Source organism: Epinephelus fuscoguttatus, linkage group LG9 (genome assembly GCF_011397635.1).
Source record: "Epinephelus fuscoguttatus linkage group LG9, E.fuscoguttatus.final_Chr_v1".
Classification (NCBI taxonomy): Eukaryota; Metazoa; Chordata; class Actinopteri; order Perciformes; family Serranidae; genus Epinephelus; species Epinephelus fuscoguttatus.
This window is the reverse complement of record NC_064760.1, coordinates 30,345,875-30,360,300: the sequence shown is the minus strand read 5'-3', so window position 1 is coordinate 30,360,300 and position 14,426 is coordinate 30,345,875.

Below are 14,426 nucleotides of genomic sequence, written 5' to 3'. Positions count from 1 at the left end.
TGCAGCAGATGCAGTCTCGGTTTCCTCACTGTCTCTCTGTACTTGTGAGTCACATCTGCCCTCCTGTGTTCATTTGTCGTAACAGCACGCTGGTCATTTTGCATTTAGAGCATCCTTCACTGACATATTAATGTTAAAAGGTTATTACGTTCTCATAAAAACACACACTCTTTAATTGACTGCCAGCAAACGAAACACGTCCATCTTAGCATCCTTTGTTAAGTATTAGGAATATTCAAAGCAGTGTAACCAAACTCATCTCATTAATTAGAGCAGCAACAACAACAACAGCATTAATTTTAATTAAACTCACTTCAGGTAGAGTTCCTGGACAAACTGAGAGAGTGGATGTTTGCACTTTTGCATTTTAATGTAAGGCAAATTGAATTTACTTTTAATGAAATGTGCTATATAAATTAAATTTCAGTGCCTACAAGAGGAACTGTTCCAACACTACATTGATCATTAGGCTCAATAAGCAGTGTGTCTAAAACATCCCTAAAAAATGCCCACACTGTATCATCCCCAATTATTCTCTGATGTTCTGCTTCTATCAGGGTAAGCTGACACGTTTGGAAAACTATTTTTTTTTCACTTTTCTGTTTAGATTCTAATTTTACCAAGGGACTAACAATACTAACCTTGGTGTCATCTCCGATCAAACACTCTCCTTTGACCAACACATCAAACACATCACCAAAACAGCCTTCTTCCATCTCAGGAACATCACCCATCTCCATCCATCAGCTGCAGAGACTCTCATCCACACATTGTTCACTTCCAGACTAGACTAATGCAACAGTCTCCTCTATGGTTTGTCAGACAAAACACACATGGAAACTACCGTATATCCAGAACTCAGCTGCCTGTCTTCTCACACTCTCCTGGACCCGTGACCACATCACCCCCATCCTTCATAACCTCCACTGGCCCCATCCCCAGTGTATCCACTCCTCATCATCACTTACAAAGCTCTCCACAACCTTTCTGAGCTCCTCCACCAGCACACTCCCTCCTGCACTCTTAGGCCTGCTAATGCAAACCTCCTGCCCCCCCTCTATCAGGACTAACCACCACACCTGGGGGAAAAGGGCCTTTTCCATAGCTGCTCCCACCCTCTGGAACTCACTCCCTAAAGACATCAGAGACTCCCCCTCACTCTCCACCTCCAAGAAAACCCTCAAAACACACCTTTTTAAAAATGCCTATAACCTTTAAATTCAGTGTACTTTGCCCTTTCTGGACCATTTCCCTCCCTACCTCCCTATGGATTTTTTTTATTGCTGTTATTGCTCTCTGTAAAGTGTCTTTGAGTATCCTGAAAAGTGCTATATAAATCAAATGTAATATTATTATTGAAACTGTGATAAAACAAAAGCTACAGTAAACTGATAGTTGTGGGAACACACCTTTCTTTCATTCATTCATTCATTCATTCAAACCTTTATCTAAGACTCTGGAAATCAATTAAGGAGACAATGATGCTGGGCATGAACAAAGACAATAAAAACAATCAATAACCAAACAAAGAACCATCATGCATATCAATATAAACAGATATATAAAACGACAAACAACAGCAATGAATGATCACTATAAGTAGAAACACAGAGTGATAAATATACTAAGGTGTAGATGAACAGTTAAAAGCATTTACACTCAATTAAAACAAGATCTGGAATAAGGCATTTAAACAGCCCTAAGGGTGGCAGAGTGTATAAGGTTCACTGTGAGAAAAAGACATTCTCCATAGTTTAGTTCTGATTAAGGGAGTGTGAAGCAACAACCTATTCTGTGAACGAGTACCAAGATTACGCAATGTCAGAGCTACAAGGGAAGAAATATTGGGTGGAAACATCTGCGTCAAAGCTTTATAAATGAACAAATACTGCACTGTTCCCGCCTCACAGCCAAATGTGGCCAGATAACCTTTCAGTAAAGGTGGCAGTGATGGGTGCTATAAGGATCACCTCTTATGAACCTTAGGGCTGAGTGGTAGACAGCATCCAGTGATTTCAGTGCAGAAGCAGCAGCTTTTCCGTGTGTAACATCCCCATAATCCAAAACAGCCAAAAATACAGATTCCACGATTCTTTTTCTTTGTATAAAGGAAAACAATTCTTATTTCTGTACAGAAAGCCAAGTACTTTCCTCAAGAATTTCAGTATGGTGCTTAAAATTATGACTGTTGTTCAGCCAGATACCAACGTATTTATACTGTTTGACTCTCTCTACCTTTAATGATATAACTCAGGACCAAGTAGTATCAAAACTTCTTCAGTCAAACGATACCTACATTCAATCCTTCTTGTATTGATATCTAGGGCTTGCAGCCAATCACTGCAAGTGTTCTTCAATTTAATGTGACATGTGATTGGCCCACCACCACAGCAGCTACAACCCATACAGTCTGTGGTGTGATAAGGTTGAGCACAGTGTAAATGACAGAGCTGGCAGCAGAGGTTTTATCAGTATGTAGGAATTTGTGCACTGAAACAGTGTTATGATTATAAGGGGGGATTATAAATTATAAACTGTGCATGATTCAAATATATAATAATATACTATAAAATCTGTCCTAAAACAAATGAAGCTCCAGGAACACACCACTGTTCATGCTCAGGCTGTAAGTTTTTTTCTCAGTGTGCCATTCACTCCTTGCAGGTAAGCTCGCTCACTATCTCTAGGTGTCATCGTCTGGGCAAGTCAATAGAGTCATCAGCTGATTCACAATCAACCAATAGCACAGCGACATGCCTTCTCTGTCAGCCTATCATCTTACTGCTACTCATTTTAAATCTGGTTCTTTCTCTGCTGTAGTTCTTTCATGCTGTCGTCGTGCACACCCTCCACCTCCCCATCACCACCTAGTCTTTATAGATTGATCAGCCTCATCCGCCTCAGCAGTCAGCAGCCTCAGAGTCATCCGCCACCTGCACCACCAGTGTCTGGACTCCATGGGGAGATTTATCCTGCTGCTGCTCAGATGTCCCTCAATCACAAAATATCTCCCTCTGGTGTCCAAGCACCAAAGACTTCTGTTAGATTTTAATCTGTACCCTCATATTCTGTATTAAATACCTTGGCTTTTATTTATTTATTTTTTGCCTTTTATCAAACAGGACAGTAGTTAAGGATGAAAGGGGGAGAGAGGGAAGCAAAGGACATGACATGCAGCAAAGGGCCGCAGGCTGGAACCAAACCTGTGGTAGCTGCAGCGAGGACACCGCCCCTGCACATGGGATATATGCTCCACCCACTGAGCCACTCGGAGCCCCGGTGCCAGCTGGTTTCTGTGGGTAACTGGCTCTTAGAGGTGAGTTATGATGGCTAATGTTGAGAGAGTGTTTGTAAGTGGTGCTAATAGTTCACACTGGGGTGTGAGTTATTTTTTGCATCTTTAGCTCTTGCAGATTTTGGGGGATCAAAGGTGGTTCGGGTCACTGGTCTGGTTTAGTGGCAACGCAGGAGTTGCAGTATATTGTGGATCTCCCTAATGTCTTGTTGGTCATTATTCCTGGGGTTTGAAGAAAGAGCTGGTCCTTGTAGCTTGAAGGTTGCACTCTGACATGCAGGGACTTCCCCTTCACACATGATGGGCAAAGTAGTCTAAAGTACTCTATTAGCATAAGGCCCGTTTCCACCACAGGAACTTCGGGGTAATTTTACGGGGCCGGGGCCGTTGGTGTGTGTCTCCACCGCAGGAACCACCCCTGAAGGACAGAGTTCCGGAACTTTTACAGGGGCTAAACAAGTCCCTGCCTCGGAGTAGGTACTCAGAACGGCCCTGAGAAACCCCTGGCTGGGGCTTGGGGACTACTTGGTGCTGATTGGATATACTCAAGGCGGGATGTGATGTTTTGTAAATAACAACATGGTTATCGTAGTTTAGTTAGGCTAACTGTTAGCTTTTAGCGGTGTCTGTAATAACTCAATAAACGGTCCGTGAAAAAAATATTTTTTCCAGCGGATATCTTAGTTAAAACATGATTGAGCTAGCAAAGCAGTTTTGTGTTGCTATGTGTGGTTTTTATTCAGTTTTGGGAAATCACGATGTCTAGAAAGCATCAGCTGACAGGGACAGCTAACAGCAGCAGCAAAGCTAACATCAGGATGTCATCTGTTAAAAGCCTCCTATTGTTGGATACGACATGAAACTACTCCAGTTAGCTCAACCATGTTGTAACTAAGACATCCGCTGGAAAAAATATTTTTTTCACGGACCGTGACCGGAGTTATTACAGACACCGCTAACGGCTAACGGCATCCCTACACCCCTACGTCGCCCCGGTCAAAATGGTCGCGCAACGATTACGTCACATACAGAGCTCTGCTCTCTCAGTGGAGACGCGGAGGTTGAAAGGGCCGAGCGAGAGGACGTTCCTGTAGTAGTTCCTGCCCCCCAAATAGTACCAGGAACTTCTTCAGTGGAAATGGGCCTATTACTATCACTCTAAAGGTTCTGGTATTGGTACTGGTATCGTAATTTTTTAAACAACACCCAACCCTAGTGCTGGGTAAGAATATATTCACGGTAAAAACAGAAAGAAAAAACATTCTTTCAGCTAAAAAGGAAACTAGGCTGCACTATGTGTTGCTCTTTCACAATCAAAGGACGCAGCTGAGCCTCAGCCACAGCAAGCAGGAGGTCTGCAGATTCATCGAGCAGTAGGCTACTCTCCTCAAAGGAAAGTACTTCAAATGTATTACAAAAAAGGCTGCTGGATTTGTTGCCAGGCTCCTTTTCTGAAGTCCTTAAATGGGTCTGAGTAGTTCCCAAATCTAGTGGCACAGTTGCTAAGATGTAAAAGTAGGGAGGGTTTCATATCAACCTCATTGGGTTGCGTATGCTCCTTTTGACAATGTGTGTCAGTCAGTCAGTCAGTTGGTGAAAAATACTCTCCTACACTTGAAAAATGACTCACCGACTCAGTTTACCAAGCTCAATACACATAATAGGTATGTCATGCTGACTTGTCGGAGTGGTTTCCAGTTACAATCATTCTCCGGAGAAGGATTTTGAGCTTTAGTTTATCGTGTCAGAGCAGCTCTCGCTGTGATATGAACAGCCACATTCAGACCAGAATTAGTAGGATAGATGTCACTTCTATGGTTGAGGTAACTGATGACTGTGGGAGTTAATACTGAAACAGGTACTCAAATCTAGGACCCATGACTCAGCGTGGGTACATACATGAAAAGACACACAAGTTTCCACCATGTAACTTCGTTTAAACTAGACGTAAGGTAGGATTCTGGAGTGATAACCCATACACAATGCATGCTGGGAATGGACCAAAGGATTTGCCAAATTAAAGTAATGTCATGTAAAGTGCTAATAAGCTAACAGATGCTTCTAACGTTATCATGAGTCTCTGAATGTAAATAAATCAGCTATTGTTTACATAATCATTCATCAGTAATTAAATCACATACTCATGTTAGTTAAATGAACAGATTTGATGAGTTCAATCAAAGAACTATGAACCTTAATTCCATTAGAAAAACGAACACATATTACTATCAGAGATTAAGGAATGACTGGTCTCCCGCCATAGAATTCACTCCTACTCTATCTTTTTCAAATAAATCTCTTCCCTCTCAGATAACACCCTCTCTTTTCTAAGTATTAGGACTGGGAATAGGCGCTGCTTTCATAACTCAGGATAATTTGGCTGAAATTAGTGTCTTAGTCATGTGACTCTGTCTAAAAGAGAGTATACATATCCATGTTTGTTGTATTCTAATATGTGTATTGAGATATTTGTATGTACACTGAACAAAAATATAAACACAACACTTTTGTTTTTGCTCCCATTTTTCATGAGCTGAACTCAAAGATCTAAAACATTTTCTATACACACAAAAGACCATTTCTCACAAATATTGTTCACAAATCTGTCTAAATCTGTGTTAGTGAGCACTTCTTCTTTGCCGAGATAATCCATCCCACCTCACAGGTGTGGCATATCAAGATGCTGATTAGACAGCATGATTATTGCACAGGTGTGCCTTAGGCTGGCTACAATAAAAGGCCATTCTAAAATGTTTCGTTTTGCTTTATTGGGGGGATCTGGGGGGGTCAGAAAACCAGTCAGTATCTGGTGTGACCACCATTTGCCTCACGCAGTGCAACACATCTCCTTCGCATAGAGTTGATCCTATACTGTATTAGGTAGAACATTGAGTGGTTCCAACTGTAGCAATTAACCAAGCACCTTTGTTTTCACATGTTCAATTATTAGGCATGGTGGTGCAGTGGTAAGCATTGCCGCCTCACGGTTAGAGGGTTCCTGGTTCGACCCTGAGGTTGGGGGTTCAAACCTGGGGTGGGGGTTTCGATCCCCAGGGTGGTGGAGCCCTGCTGTGTAGAGTATGCATGTTCTCCCCGTGTCAGCATGGGTTTTCTCCAGGTACTCCGGCTTCCTCCCACAGCCCAAAGACATGCAGGTTAATTGGTGACTCTAAATTACCTGTAGGTGTGAATGTGAGTGTGAATGGTTGTCTGTCTCTGTGCGTCAGCCCTGTGATAGTCTGGCGACCTGTCCAGGGTGTACCCTGCCTCTTGCCCAATGTCAGCTGGGATAGGCTCCAGCCCCCCCGCAACCCCAACAGGGTAATCAGTTACGGAAAATGAATGAATGAATGAATTATTATTATATTAAATGTCTTCTTTTCTTTCTCCTTCTTCTTCTTATTAATCATATTCACAATCATATTAATATTATCATAATAACAATCATTATAATTTTGGACTCCATTTATTCCTTCATATGTTTATTTATAAGTTATTTATTTTTCTCTCTAATTATTGGGTGTTAGGGGAGGGTGGGGTGTGTGTGCTATAATGTTTGTGTGTATACCTGTTAAAAAAACTTTTGAACAATAATAATAATGAACAGATTTGCTGTCATTAAGCTGAGATACTTGGATAAGTTTGTCATTTTCCTGCTTTAAGTTCAATTTTGTTGTTATCACAATCCTAATAATTTCTACACTTCTACATTAAAATGTGTTTAGCACTGTCGCCTCACAGTAAGAGGATACCAGGTTCGAACCTGCCGACCAGCTGGGGCCCTTCTGTGCAGAGTTTGCATGTTCTCCCCATGTCAGCGTAGGTCTTCTCCAGGCTCTCTGATTTCCTCCCAGTCTGAAGACATGCAGGTTAGGTTAACTGTGACTTTAAACTGCCTGTGGTGTGAATGTGGGTGTGAATGGTTGTCTGTCTCTACAGTATGTGTCCGCCTTGGTGACCTGTCCAGGGTATACTCTGCCTCTCACCCAGTGTCAGCTGGGATTGACTCCAGCCTCCCTGTGACCCTAAATAGGATAAAGGGGAACAGATAATGGAGGAAATGCTTGGCTGATCTTTCACTAAAAACTGTCATTGAGATCAAATTGATTTCATGAAATTGATTATATGAATTTACAGTGTTCTTCCCCTCTTTGATTATTCCTGAGATGGCCCATCTTTTCCCATTTTACCCACTTTTCTGACACACATCTCTGTGTGGCGGCTGCCTGATAGAAAAGCTGCCCAATCTGAATCCTGAGAACAATCTTTATATTTGAGGAACTTTTAAAGAGACTGTTTATGGATAATTCACAAGAGGTAATCATACGCAAACAAGCAATCAAACTCCTTCCTAGTTTTAATAGTTAAAGTTTCTGCTGCTTTTAATAAGTTTAGATTTATGGGACTCAGACTGATTCCAGTAAACACATCACAGTTTGACTCAGTCCTGATTGGCTCCCCTCGGTGAAAAAACCCTTCCAGCTAACAACATTTTAATGAACAGCACCTTGTAAAGGCTCCTCTCAGCAGGTTTACTTTATGTGAATTAGAGGAGTTGCTGTTTGTTGTAAGAGTTAAGGCGTTAAGCCTTTGAGGACTTGGTTTTCCAATCCATTTAACAAATACCCTTTTACTACACTACATTAACTTGCACAATACTTTAAAGAAAACACCTTGTCCTAAGCTGTAGCACATCTGAAATCAAAATCATGAAAATTGAATAATATCTGCGCCGTAACCTCCAATTTCTTTCAGGAGATATGCTCAGTGGTCCGCAGCACAAGACTGTGGGTGCACAGGCTGGTGTTAAACTGTGAATGAGGGCATATCTGAAGTAGACTGTGCAGGCTCCACAGAGCCAGCAGCAGGCCAAAAATAAAGGTGATTCACCAAGCGTTATATTCTGGGAAATAAATTGTGAAATAAAATGTTCCCTGTGTGCAGTTTGAAAATCGCTAGCACAGTCAGATTTCTCAGCCTCAGTCGCCAGTGGTCCTTTCAGCCCCCAGTGAACCCGCCTTTATCTATCATGGCGTCTTTACGACCCCAGCTCCTGCACGATGCTTTTCCTTTTACAGATCCATTGAGTGGAGTCAGTCAGTCACAGCAAGCATTATATAATTCCAATCAATCTGAGTTATAAAATCTTGACATAGGTCAGGCTGCGCTACAGCTGAAATTTACAGCTGTTTAGATTGCAAGTCATTTCCCTGTGGCGTGTGCATACACACTGCATCTGCCTCCTGGAGCTGAGTGAAAATAAAACCCTGCCTGTGAGGGACTTCAAATCTGAGTTTTACTCCCTCTTTGAGGCAATCATGAGTGATTGGGTACATTTACCGTATCAGGATGCATTAATATTCTTTAGTCTGCCATAAACTGCAAGAAAAAAAAGGAGGGGGAGTGCTTGCTGCAGGTCTTTGAGTGGAAAACATTCCTGACGTTTTTAAGAATGATGAATAAACCAGCAAAGCAGAGTCGCCCTCAACACCTCTAGGTGGCAGCAGAGACTGTTTATCTTCTCCAGGGGTGTGATTACTATTCACAGCACTAACCAGGGTACATATCAACCCAAGACGTACATGAATCGATTCAGTTTAATGTATACCAGTGGCTGCACAGAATGAAATATCTACTTGTGTATGACACACCTCGGGAGCGTGAGCATAGCTGTTGTTGGACGTAGCATGATGCTGCTGCTGTCATCACCTTGAGAAGTCCGAGCTGTCTGTGTCTCTGTGCATGTGTGCCACCAGCAAGTTCAGCATCAACATGCAAAATGGCTTAAGATGAACTCTCATCTCACATTTGAGATGCTGATTGAAGAAGCAAAACGTGTGTGTGTGTGTGTGTGTGTGTGTGTTTATTACACATTCTGTCGCCTGATCTCACAGTCAGTGTCATTACGTGTCCTGTTTACAGCTACGGAGGATTTGTGCTCCATTTGTTTGTGGCACACGTCTGTATTGTCACAAAGAATGTGACCTCTCCATATCTCACAAGAATACACCCACGCTTTTCATAATGTGTGTTAATTTATGTAACACTTGTTGTTAACATATTTGTTTAAGTGTTCCTTTATCCACTGTATACATTACACATCGTGGGCATGTCTATAGTCTGCAGATCGAACTATCCTTTGGGTATAATAACGGATGTGCTAAAATTAAAGGCATTATGCAAATCGAACATACAAAGTGCTCAAAGCTATTCTCCATCTTCTTTATGCATGCAGGCTTAATTCATTGAATCTGTGTGAGAGCTCTTTCACCAAGGCTCGAACCCCACATATAGCACCTGAATGTAAGCGAAGCTATACAAATTAACAATGTGACATACTGGAAGCAATATTACAATTATGTCATAGCAATTTGTTATAATGTCTCTGGGCTGAGCGAAGGAACAGAAGGATATAACTTATGGGCTCTGTGTGCCCGCATGTGTTTGTCCGTAAATTTGTCCCTTACAGGAAAAGGTTGCCCATTTTTCTTTTATTTGTCAATTTTTGGCAGTTATATAAACCCATCCCAGCTGGCTGGTTGCCTGCACAATTGCCTGCTATTAATGTTGATGCATAATTGCATTACATAATGTGTTGTGCTGTCTTTTAGAGGAGTCAAACAGCTGTGGCTATTGGCTGTCTCTGCTGTGCACAGAGTCAAGCACTCTCCTCCAGTACACTGCCAGACAACTGCCTAATCATAAATGGGAGCTGTCACAGGTCATTGTCAATTTTAAGCCATATCAATGGGGCTTTTGTAACTGCTACAGCACTTCAATGCATTTTGTCAATGAATTGTAAGATTTTAAGTCCAGGGAGATTTGATTCATTTATATTCTTTTATCAGACTGCCACTAATTTAAACACAGCAGTCGTACAATGTCATCAGTGACAGACAGAGAAATCAATCTCTGTTATAGAGATAGAGAGAGAGAGAGAGGACGAAGGAGAGCCGAGCATTTGCTGCGACCGGCTCTGCCCGTCGGTTCCCCAGCAGATGGTAGTGCAGCATCGCGGAGGAGCATCTCTCAGAACAGGATGAAAATGGTGCAGGAGACGAGCTGTCGGAAAATGAACGCTGCAGATTCCGAGGTACGAACCTTAATGGGATAATAGGGTAATATCTTACCTACACCATCATTGTGCAAGGCAGCACATTTAAAAAAAAATGACAGAATCACGAATGACAGCAGTATATCTTTCAACATCTCCCATATGGTGTACCCAGGGGGACGATTAAAAGTGGAGCACATTGATAGCCGGGGTGCAATGAATGTATGTGCGTATGGCTGCAGTTTTGAATCCAGTCACTTACGTAAATGAATCCAGGATTGAGTGCAATCATAATATTCAAACTGCAGATTAAATACTTGATACGGCAGGAGCAAAGACATCCAGCTGGGTTAACAGAATGCAAACAAGGAGCGGAGCAAATATCAAATGGGTTTACATGTGATATGTCAAAAGTGTTTACAAGGGCTTCATTTGCATCACAAATAGCATATTTAACGGGAGGATTTTGTGATTTTGGTGTCATCAAACGTCGCTTTGTTGTGTGATATCATAGGTATTTTCATGTCAGATGTAAAGCACTCTCTACCTGTTACAAAGCTGAAACACTTTGCTATTTCAGATTTGGCCTTTTACAAATTTGCCATGCACTAAGTGCACATTGAAGCGAGATCAAACTGGCTGATTCATCCGAGCTTCCAATTGCCTCTGCCCCTAAACACAAAGTCAAGTATTGTTTCTGGGCCGTATTGCATGCCATTTGGGAAATATCTCGGCTATGTTTGAGCTCTATATTGGACGGGCACAGATAGATTCACACTCTCAAAAGTGCTGTGAAGGAAGTTTGTCACACTGTAGCAAAAGCAGCAAACAGGCTCAGAACAGCAAGTGGCCATATATATATAACAATGCAGCATCTTCTGTTGCTTACCAAAATGGAAGTAGAAGGCGGGATGTCATGCTCAGGTGATGCAGGTTCTGATGCCAAATTTATTGACAAGAACAGAAGAGTTTTTAAGATGAAACATATCTCACCATATATGTTCTGACAAAATATATCAGTGCTGGAAACATGAGCCACGAGTTCTAAGGCAGAGCTGTATCCTTTGAAGTCGTGCAAAATGGCTCTCATCAGATGAAGAGCTCTGCAGACTGAGACATCCAGCATATAAAAAAATGCTGTGATTGGAAACCTGGTAAGCTAATGAGTTTGCACTTCTATCTTCTCAATTTGTACAGGCTTTTGTGCCAAGGCCTTTGAGGCTTTTCTGTGCCAAGTCTTGTAATAGTGTTCTCATTGTTCGCCTGAGAATCTGACACTTTTTCATAAAACTTAGGGGGGGAATCCAGCTCCAAACTTTTTCACATGGGAAAGACAAGGAGGCCGGGAAAAATCACTGTGAATTATGGATATTGCTGCAGTGAAATTAAGATGACAAAGAAATGGCATGAAGAAAAGAATTCTGTCTTAAACGGCTCCAAAGGGTGGATATTTCACAACTGCATCTGAGCTGCAATGCGGCGTAACAAGTCATAAGTAGTTCTTGTTAAAGACTTATGAAACCATATTGCTCATTCCTCCTTCCCCCTCTCCTTGTGTCAGCCTGAGAGACTGAACTCCTGCAATCTTATAGGCAATAACCATCTGTAACTATTAACTATTGGCTCCTCAGATAATGTGTATATTAGAGTCTCATTTTCCCTGTCAGAGTTGTTGCTGTAGAAGTGAAATAATTTAAGGCTGGTTGTGTGGTAGTCTCCTCTCTCTCTCTCTCTCTCTCTCCCTCTCTCTCTCTCTGTCTGTCTCCCTCTTCCTCTTTTGGTTTGTCTAAGCAGACCGCATAACTATCTGATAAATGAGCTACAAATGAGAGAGGGGTTTTTACACTTGGGAGTTGTTCAAATTATTGGGAGGGCAGTGACCACAGTGCTTATTTGAGCTTAAGATGCAGGCTGTTGAGATTTGCTGGGAGCAAATCTAGAGGCTGGTTGAGTCTTCAGGCATGTCCAATCCTATCCATTCAACCATTAATGCCTGAGAGTAGACCAGAGGAAACATTACAGCCCTCAGATCAACTCTGAAGCAGAGAGACCAGGGTCCCTTTTCTCCTCTAACTCGCTGCTTCCTTTGCCCATGCAGCCTCGGTGAAAATTCAATAATTCTTACACATGACAAGACAGCACAGAACACTCTCCATATCCTCCTCCTCACTATTTTTAAACTATTGCACACTCAGCAGGTTTTTTTTTTTTTTTTTTTTTTTTTAATCATAGTGACTTTCCATGTGATAATCAGCTGTCGGGGGAGTTTGGGATAAAATATAGCAATGGACAGACTGTGCATGTTATCACATCTTGCACTATTATTATCGCACTACTATGTTATGTAGGTAAACAGGTGTAAACAGGTCAAACTGCTGAAGAAGAGCAATTTAAGACATAAGAGAAAGCTATTTTTTGAGAATTTGGGGTGTTTGATATTTACTCTTAAATTAGGCTGGGAAAATATTTTTTTAAAGATCAAGGTCTCAACCATTAAACCTTGTAATAGGCCATGATTTAATTTTTGTTTCCCAAATAGCATACATAATGTATATCAGAGGTAAGATCTTGCGGAGTTGTAAAAATGTTATTTATTTATTTATTTATTTTAGTGCAGTCGTAGTGAGTAGCCATTTCATTTATCAAAGTGGCAAATACTTCTCTTAATGCTGATTAAAGTACTCTTTTTTTAAATAGGGATGCACAACATATATTGGGCCGATGAATTGTTGGCTGATAATGGGACATTTCTATAATTATGCATTATTCCGATCATTAAAATTACAGCAGATAATAGTTAATATGAAGCCAGACTGCTTTCATTGACTCAACAAGAGCAGCATCTACACACCCGACACAGTATGTGGTGGCACATGTTCCTTTAAACTTGGTTTACAAGCCACTAATAAAAACAGAGAAGAAGAACAAAACCTGCAGTGCGCTGTCTATAGGGTAAAACATGTTTCGGTGTGGACGTCTTTCACAGTTCCAGCACCGTGGGTCTGATCTCCGACCACCCAACACAGGTTAAACGGTGCTGAAGAATCATATCCAGAGTGTTAGCATGAGCTAATTAGCAGCAGCGGCTCACATCCAACACCAAGCTTTTGAGAGGCCCAACTCCGTTGTTAACCTTATAAATAACCGCTAGCCACACGACGCTACAGTTAGCAATTACTTGTATCATTACCTCTCTGGCTGCGTGTGTGTGAGACACAGCAGCTTGTTTCTCTGAGTAGAGCATTAATGTGTGAGGTGAATCAATAACGAATTGCTATTCCTTTTGGTAGCTGTAGGCTAATCTATGGTGGGACGGTGAGGCAGCGTCTGGGTGTGTTTATTAAAATGCAGCGCGATGATATACACAATTTCATACACCAGATGTAACACGGACCTGCTGATGCACATCCAATTCGTTCATAGGAGTCAGCTGTCACTGTTTGTCTCTGTTAGTAGAGACTCCACTCTGCAGTGTAGTTTGTACACTTATCTGATACACCAGAGAATCACACAGTAACACTGGGCTTCTCTTACCGTTGAATGAATTAAATACTGATCAAAATTCATTTTACTTTCACACCCTTGTATTTATTATGTTCATTTGTAGTTTTGGGTTATATGGAGGCAGGGGCGTAATTTGACATTTGACAATACCACGGAAGCCTAATGTTGACAGGTATGAAGAGTCACAACTGTTCTTTGTTATTAGCAATAGCGATGTCAGTTTGATTTGGTTAGGTCAGAGCTATGGAATATTAGATCAGCCATATTTTCTCACTATATCTCAGCCTTTCTTACCCCCAGTTGTACATGAACTACAGGTTCCACACTACTTGCAATGCAAATTGCAAAAGTGTGAAATTATCAGTTATGGAATCGTTTGACAAAATCCATATCGGTACATCCATATTTTTCAACCAGAATTCTTATTTAGTGTTGATTTAGACTGGCTACGGAGTTGACCTGCTACGGTTGAGACACACCTAATACTATTAATTTAATTTACCTAAAAATAGAAAGCTTACCAGCACTTGTGCAGTATTCCTGCTTTGCCTTTTTGGAAATCAAGGAAAGCAT